Source organism: Helianthus annuus, chromosome 14 (assembly GCF_002127325.2).
Source record: "Helianthus annuus cultivar XRQ/B chromosome 14, HanXRQr2.0-SUNRISE, whole genome shotgun sequence".
NCBI classification, from domain to species: domain Eukaryota; kingdom Viridiplantae; phylum Streptophyta; class Magnoliopsida; order Asterales; family Asteraceae; genus Helianthus; species Helianthus annuus.
The window spans coordinates 47,546,643-47,553,720 of record NC_035446.2 but is presented as its reverse complement, the minus strand read 5'-3'; the positions used below and the strand labels follow the sequence as shown (position 1 = coordinate 47,553,720).

The 7,078-nt window shown below is 37.2% G+C and overlaps 1 long non-coding RNA gene across 1 annotated transcript; it reads left to right on the top strand.

The window, feature by feature from the left end:
* Positions 1 to 983: 983 nt before the first annotated feature.
* On the top strand, positions 984 to 6,569 carry LOC110908429. Its single transcript, XR_002574588.2, has 3 exons — positions 984 to 1,306; positions 5,265 to 5,330; positions 6,336 to 6,569. It is a non-coding gene; the product is annotated as an uncharacterized LOC110908429 (long non-coding RNA).
* The last annotated feature ends 509 nt before the right edge of the window (positions 6,570 to 7,078 follow it).

Genomic DNA, 7,078 nt, shown 5'->3' with positions numbered 1-7,078 from the left:
TGAAAGACTGTTGTGGATTGACGGAAGTTGTTACGGTCGCCGGAGATGATGATACAATGATGTTGCAGGTTTGTACGATGATGAACGGAGATGCCAGAGATGTCTGCAACGTTGAAGGTGTTGTTGTGACCAGAGAGTGGCGGGGTGTGGTGGACGTCGGAGAAGTATAGTTTGATGGTGATGACTCGGTGACAATGGTGGCGGAGATGGAGATGAGTTAACGGTGATCGGAGGTAGTCGGAGGGTGTCGGAGGTGCACGGTTGTCAACGTGGGTTGCTGGATGTTTACGGTGATGATGTGAACAACAGAGGTGGTACGGAGGTGGAAGAGGGTGGTCGAGTGGACGTGATGAAGTTGCTGTGATGATGATGGAGATGTCGGACTGGTGTAAAGTGTCGTTGGTGGCTGAAATCAGACGTGGTAGCAGGTCGGGTTATGTATGGAATGGTGGTTCGACGTGGAATGAGGATGAAGACGGACGAGATAGCAGGTATAGTGTCGTGAAGGAGAACAGTGGTTGATGAAAGTTAAGTTGGTCGTGGGAGTGGTGGTTAAAGGTTGGTGATGAACGATGGTGGAAACGAAGAACGGTGATGCAGTGGAGTGTGCGGTTTCGAAAATGTAGTGTGCGGTTTTGAACGGTGAAAAGGTGTGCGGGTTCGGTGTGCGGGGTGGTGTACGGGTGGTGTGCGAGATTGTGTGCGGGATGGGATGGTGTGCGGGCTTAAGGGCGGACTTATGAACAATCATCGGGTTCCCACTTTCCAGGAACCCATTCGGTTTTTAATTTTTAGTGCAAATATATATAAAAAACTGAAAAGGAACCCATAAGTAAAATATAAAGTGAACCCATAAACAAAAAAGTTTTGGTTCCACTAGTTAAGTCGTGTTCTTCTTCCGTTGATACCCGGGTTTGAATCCCGTATTAGGCACTTACTAAATTTTTGTTACCGTTTTTTTAATTCCATTTTTTTTTCTTTAATGAACAACCCATTTAGGGTTCCAACAAAATAAAGCACAACAGCAGACTCGCAGCCTCGTAGGTATCAAACAAGAACAACAGCGCCTCCACCCTCACCCTCCTCCCTCCGGTTGTCCTCCTCCTTCTAGCGACCACCTCACCGTCCTCCCTGCAATGTAAGGAACCAAGCAGAAGGTTTGTAATATTTAGCGAAACTGCAATGGAAGGAACCAAGCAGAAGGTTGTGTTATCGATTCTGGTGGCGAAAAGCCGAGGAATTTGGGGTAAATCAGGGAAAATTAGAAAGGGTCAGATGGCTAAACCTAGGGTTCTTGCAATCACCGGTAAGTTTTCTCTTTGTTCTTTTTTATTATTGTTTTTGTTTTGATCACACTTTGTTAGAGAAATTTAGTGGTGGTTTACTTGATTAATTGATTTGGCTGCTTGTGATGTCCTTTATGAAACACGAGTTCGAGTCTTGTGATGTGCTTTACGGAACCCGAGTTTGATTTATTGATTTGGCTGCTTGGTTAGAGAAATTTATTGTTTTCGTTTGGATCACACTTTTGATCTTTAACTCTCTTAAGAAGACCTATGGCTTGCTAGCCCAAATAACTGTATCATTCATGTAGAGTGCCAATGCATACCCAGTGAATTCAATTCTATTATCATCCAGTCCATATATATTTATTTGCCTGCATAAAACAAGTCAAACATGTGAAAATATTATCAATGAAGCTAGAAGAACTGAACATGGTTTGTTGAACACATTACTTCCTGAACCGCCGACATTTTGTGACACTAGTGTGAATAAGAACGCAAACTAAGGCACCATTAACCACTGACTTGCTTATGTGTATGAGTTCCTTGTATCGTATTTTTATTATGTAATGAACCTTACCCGATCCGAACCGTCAAACCGACCTGAATTTTATTGAAACATCTATAAAAGTGAACCCAGTGAAAAAAATTCTTGGATCCGCCACTGTGCGGGGTGGTCTGAAGGTGTCGTGAAGGTGTCAGTGGTTGATAGTGATGATGGCCGATGGATGTTAAGGTGTGTTGCAGGTTAGTGGTTCAACGTGGAGGAGATGACCAAGTGGACGTGAAGGAGATGAATTCGTTGATGATGAACAATGAACTTGAACTGTAATTGGATCGCACGCTCCGATTTTCTCAGCCGTACACTATGAATGGCCGCACACTTCAACTTTTTATTTGAATTAAAGATGATGATTTAATTTGTCGCACACTTAAAGGGCAGTACACAGTGATTTGAATGTAGTCGCACAGTAACCCACAGATTCATACACTAACTTTCAAGCTTAGATATTTTTCAAGATATAAAAGTTTTAGCATTCCATTGGTATTATAATAGATCAAAAAATAGAGGTATTCTTTGGAGAGATTGGTGTTCTTTTAATCTGATGTAATTGGGTTTTGCTTGTGGGCTTTCCTCGGTTGAGGGTTGCTTGTGAATAAAAGTTAACTTTCAAAAAAAAAAAAAAAAACTTTCAAGCTCGTACACTTCTTTGAATTCTGGTCGCACAGTGACTTATTTTGATAACTGACACCAACTAAATCTCCAAAATCAAGGAGTTAAATTTGAAAATTAATTTTGAGAGATTATTTCCACCAATAATCTTCTCGAAACACAAACTTCAAGCCACCAAAACAGATCAAAACGTGGATTTTGAACTGTTCTACGAATCTTAAAGTATGTTCTTCGTGTTCTTCGAATATGCAAACAGTTTCTTTGTTCTTCGATCTTCAAATAATATCTGATTCAGACCAAGCCTTTCAAAAGACTAATTAGGCTCTGATACCAATTGTAAGTCCCAAACACTTAACAATTGGATATAAAACACTAATCAAAGTGCGGAAAACTAAGAAAAGCGTAGAAGAACAAGAACTTGTATCGATTGATTAATCAAAGTGCACATGAATTCCAAGAACCGTCTGGTACACAGGATTCAAAAAGACTAGGAAGAACAAAATATGAACTGCAGCCCTAAAATGACCTAGGCTCACCCTATTTATAGTTATATAGGATGACCTAGTTAAAGACTAGGCCAGCACACATGCACATTCTTAACTAAACAAGCCCAAATCACTAATTTAGCCCAAATGGCTTATCCAATATCATCTAACCCACTAGAAAACTAAGCTCAATAGCTTATAATTACGTTTGATAAAGATAAGTGTAAACCTACACAATTATATGGCCTTACAATAAATAGTAGTATTGAAAAATGTACGTCACCTTAAATCTTTCTTTTATGTCATAAAAATATACTCGAATAAAAGAAACAAAAATTTTTGATCTTATGGTGCCATTTAAAAAAACCTGATAACGTACGGAGAAATTAGAAATGTTATAAAATATATATATATAATTTCCAATTTTACCCCTCCTTCATTAAAGTCGCATTCTCATTAAGATGATTATATATGTGTGTGTGTGTATGTGTGTGTGTGTGTGTATAGGGGAAGTTTCATTGGGAAACACTAAAAAAGTGGGGAACCGGGGAACACTCTTAAAAATTATACTTAACATGTTAAAAATTATTTTTTTTTCTAATTTTTTTTCGGCGTTTTTTTCTTATAAATACATGCAGAAACATTTTTAATAAAAAAATCAAAAACTAAAGATATAAAAAAAATGTTTAAAAACTGTTAAAAATATATATCTTATAAATTGTACTTAACATGTTAAAAATCAGATTCTTTTAACTTTTTTTCAGCACATTTCCTTAAAAAAAATTGGGTAGAAGCTATTCGAAATTAAAAAAAAAATTTGAAAAAAAAATTTTAGCCTTTTTTTAACTGTTTTTTTTTATATTTTTAGTTTTTTATTTTTTTTATTAAAAATGTTTCTACAAGTATTTATAAGAAGAAACGCCGAAATTGTTTTTAAAAAATTGATTTTTAACATATTAAGTTAAATTTTTAAAAGTGTTCCCCAGTTCTCCACTTTTTTAGTGTTCACCAACGAACCTCACACTACATATATATTGTAACAACCCGCACTTCCACGCTCGTTACGCCTAGCACCCGAGATTCGGATCATAATGTGAACTATATCGCTTACTACGCTACATCGCATATTTTCGCATTACATCGCTTATTTCAACACGCTATATCGCACTTCACAACGCTTACGTTTATAACGCTCTCGCTTACACTATTACATCATGTGAGTATCTAAAATACTCGCTCGCTCTCGCACCAACACAACGCAACTCAAAACGCGGTTACATATATATTATTACTTATGTTTATATGTATTACAACTCGCTTAAACGCTCACTCGCTCGCTCACTTAAACTCGCTTCATCGCATTTACATGCAACTCAACACTTAACGCCTCGCTAAAATGCTTAGCGTAACAAAACTAACTAATACGAACGAAACACCGAACGAAAACAGCCAAAATGCGAACCAGACTCACTCGTACGAGTTAACCATGGCTCGCACAAGGACACTTGTGTAACACCCCAAAAATAATTAATAAGTTAAAAACACCATATCTCAAAATATAAATGAAAGGTGTTAGTTTAATTTACATTAGTCTAACAAGAAAAACTTGAGGGGCTGATTGTGTAAAGATGGGCAAACTTGATTTTAATAAAATTAAAACAATCAAAAATACACACACATCAGTGTATGCGTGTGGGGGGCGACCAGAGACAAGGAAAAACACCCCAAACCCTACTTTCATCCAAAGTGATCAATTGAAGGTCGAATTGAGGTGTTTATTAGTGCATGTATCAAGAATCTTGATCACCCACACTTGTCTAACACTAGGTAAGTTACAATTTCAGTTTTGGTGATGTTTGATTTTGGGTGAAATTCGATTAATTGAAATTCTTGAATAATTGAGTGATGTTATGATTCAAGGAAGTGTGATTTAAGTGTAGGATCATAAACCCTAACTAAAATCATGTAAATTGATTGATAAATTTTGTGTTAGGATTGTCATGTGCCATATAATGAAGTGGGGTTTGATCTAGAATGAAAAGACCCAAGATTATTATATGAACTATGTGAGTAATAACCTAGGTTTGATGTAATGGCATGATAATATGGTCTAGGATGAGAAATTTAGCTTGTGAAGTTGAGAATCTTGGATTTACCAAGGTTTAATTAAACTAAAATGACTAGCTAAAAAGTGTGCACATAAGGTGCTTGACGAAACGCCTAAAAGATGTTAATGGACATAAATTGTGGTGTTCGGCAAAATTAACAAGCTTTAAATTATTAGCTGAAAGGTTTAAATGATGATTGCCTTGTATATTTTAGGCAACGCAAGTGAGGCGTCGGGACGTCAAGCCGGTGCGGACACTCACATGAAAGGAAAGCTCTAAGGTACGTGGCTAAATGCTCCATTAAATTGTTATTTAGTCTTTGTGTTGAGGTTGGTTGATATACTAGAATATAAAATTGAGTGTGTTTAGTTTGCTTGAAATGATGGATTTCATAAGGGCAAACCAAACGGGTCAATTTAGGATAGGTGCAAACCGGGTAATGGGAGCACCTTATCCGTAGGCTTTAGCCCGGGTAACGGGTAATAGTTTATTAATCACGCAAACCGGTAATGGGAGCGTGAATGTTGAAAATAATGAACCCATGAATGGGTAGGAGAAATGGGTGAAACCCCAAGTCACATTATGTAAGTAGTCTATGTCTATGCACCTAGACTATTAACGGATCAAATATTAAAAGCGCAAACCCGGAAATGGGAGTGCGTGATAAGTTGGATAAGGAAACCGGAAATGGGTCAACATATTGTGAAAATAATACCCCGTCCATATGGATTTGAGCAAAATGGATTAAAGGGTAAATTGGTAAAAATGTCGAACATAATACATTCGCATGATCATGTTTTCTGATGATGCATAATTGTTATAGGTTTTGCTACGAAAACGTTAAAAGTTGAAAATAGGAAAGATATAAGTTTTATTAATGTTTTTTATGTCCCCTATCGTGTTTTGATGTTTAAAGATTCGAAATGGAACAAACGAGTCAAAATGGCAATTACAGCAAACTATTTGCTGCAGATTAAGTCCCTGGCGGGCCGCGACAGATAAGCACTGGCTTACGCGGGGCACGAGAGAGCTACCGTAAGCTACGATGGCTAACGTAGCTTACGGTGCTGAGTAAGTTTGCTACGCCGGTTCTTTACTGCCTTACGGGAGCCCATTAATGCCCAAAGGCTACCGTACCTTACAGTGGCTACCGTAAGCTACGGTAGTGCCCAGCCAATTTAGTTGAGTTTCTTGTATTGTAGCCAATTAAATCCGTTTCCGAGCGTAGTTTTCGATTATGCTAATACCTAAGAACCCTATTGCTAATATTTATTAAAATTTTCAGCTTTTAGGATGATGCAAGCATGTGGATGATGATCAAGTCAATGCTATCGAACCGAACACTATCAAGATCTTGTTCCACAACCTTTGTTGTTATATGTAGTTAATCAAACTTGTGTAGTCATGGGAATACTTATGTATCTTAACGATGTTTTTGAATGTTGTTAATTTAGTAACTACTAAGATAAATATTCATGTAAATGTTTTGGCTTAACGCTTATAAAGATTAGTTCTATCTTGTTGTTAAGAATTTATATTCTAAAAAGATGAGTGTTACTAGTTGGTAATCAGAGCTAAGGTTAAAGACAAATGTGTTCGGTACAAGGCTTGATCAACATCCGGTAAGAATCTATTTGAAGTAAATCCTAAATTGAAAGACTAGAAAAAATAGTTATTTAAAGTGTACGGGAGGAGTATAATAATATACTCGAACCCGGGAAGTACACTTAGCATAAACGGTTAAGGCAAAGTTATATACTTGGCCGAATAGTGAGTATAAATTCTCATGTAAAAGTGTGAGAATGATTGAATGAATTTTTATCAATTTACCTTCAACATTTCAGTAAGGAGATGTCGGGAGGTGCTAGTGACAATATTGTATCCCTCATAACCGATGAGTTGAAAGCTAAGATTGCCGAGGAAGTCGGAAAGGCTTTAGAAAATAGTCTATCACAGTTTATCGATGGATTGCAAACCAAAATCGTGTCGGTGGTGGACGATATGATGACTGAACTGAAAGACAGTATC